This window comes from Monopterus albus, unplaced genomic scaffold, assembly GCF_001952655.1.
Source record: "Monopterus albus unplaced genomic scaffold, M_albus_1.0 scaffold121.1, whole genome shotgun sequence".
In the NCBI taxonomy this organism is placed as follows: Eukaryota; Metazoa; Chordata; class Actinopteri; order Synbranchiformes; family Synbranchidae; genus Monopterus; species Monopterus albus.
In genome coordinates, this window is record NW_018128001.1 from 1,915,917 (window position 1) to 1,917,481 (window position 1,565).

A 1,565-nucleotide genomic window follows, 5' to 3' on the forward strand; every position below is an offset into this window, starting at 1 on the left:
GATGTTATCCACTTGCTCCACCACCTCCCCGTGTATGAGAAGAGGAGCATATTTTGTCTTCCTGGACCTCCTATAATCCACAATGACTTCCTTAGTCTTGTTGGTGTTCAGGACAAGATTGTTATCTGAACACCACCTTGTCAGGTGCTGGATCTCCTCTCTGTAGTGAGTCTCATCATTGTCTGAGACGAGACCCACTACGGTGGTGTCGTCTGCGAACTTCACTACTGTGTTTGTGGGGTGAATGGCATCACAGTCATGGGTAAACAGAGTGAAGAGAACTGGGCTGAGCACACAGCCCTGTGGTGTGCCTGTGTTCAGGACCCAGTGTGGATGATGTGCAGCTTCCGATTCTCACCACTTGAGGCCTGTTGGTGAGGAGGTCCTTAATCCAATGATACATCATTGCAGGCATTCCCAGATTGTGCAGTTTCAGTACCAGTTTGTCTGGGATTACAGTATTAAATGCCAAACTGAAGTCAACAAAGAGCACCCTGACATAAGTGTTAGGATGCTCCAGGTGGGACAGGGCTATGTGTAATGCTATTGAGACAGCATCCTCTGTTGATTGGTTCTCTCTGTAGGGGAACTGATGGCTGTCCAGACCAACAGGGATGACATCCTTGATGTGCTTTAGAATGATCCTCTCAAAGAACTTCATAATTACTGGTGTCAGAGCAACAGGGCGGTAATCATTGAGGCAGGTGACAGCTGAGTTCTTGGGCACAGGCACAATGATGGTCAGCACATAGCTTCAAAACCCAGCCTGACACCTTGTCTGGTCCTGCAGCTTTGTTGTTGTTGATCCTCCTCAGGGTGGAGCTCGCCTGGTGTAGCTGCAGGACAAGGGGCTGGTGCTGTTCCTCGAGCTGAGGGAGTTGTACAGTTCCTCTGCTGCCGGGTGTATTGAAGCATGCAAAGAAACTATTCAGAGTGTCAGGGAGGGTGGGATCACAATCACTGTGATTATACAAGAAACGATACATTTCTATGAAATGCCATGTTGTTGTTCCAACATCTAAACCAACTGGGTCTCAGATCAGGTGAGAACCAGACGTTTCCCAGCATGCTCTGAGCTCTTGCAGCCAGTGGAGAGCAACTGCGGCGCCTGCTTCAAAGACCAGTTGGCTTATTTTGAACTAGCCTATTGGCTCAGTCTGCCGAGCTCCTGTGAAACAGTACAGTTCCAACAGGAAGTCTGGTGAGCACTGCAGAAGTCCTCATATGGTGCACTGAGACCAAGTGCTGGCTCCACTGTCAGAGCAGGATCACTGAGGTCACTTAGCTGTAGCACACTTCAACATGAAAATGATGTACAGTGAGAAAATCATAGATTTATGTGATGTAACTGAATAAAGTGTTAAAGATATGGTCTGATGGACTCGCGGGACCTCTGACTGGAGGGGAGTCCATAGGAAACTGTCAGAACCAGGACCTCTGATTGGAATCCAGCCCCTCACCGATGGATTGTTTCAGCTTTTAATTTAAAATTTGAATGTTTCAGGTTGACTTGTTGCGGTTCAGGATGACTTCCTGTCTACTGTCCCTCCTCTTCCTCCTCCTTT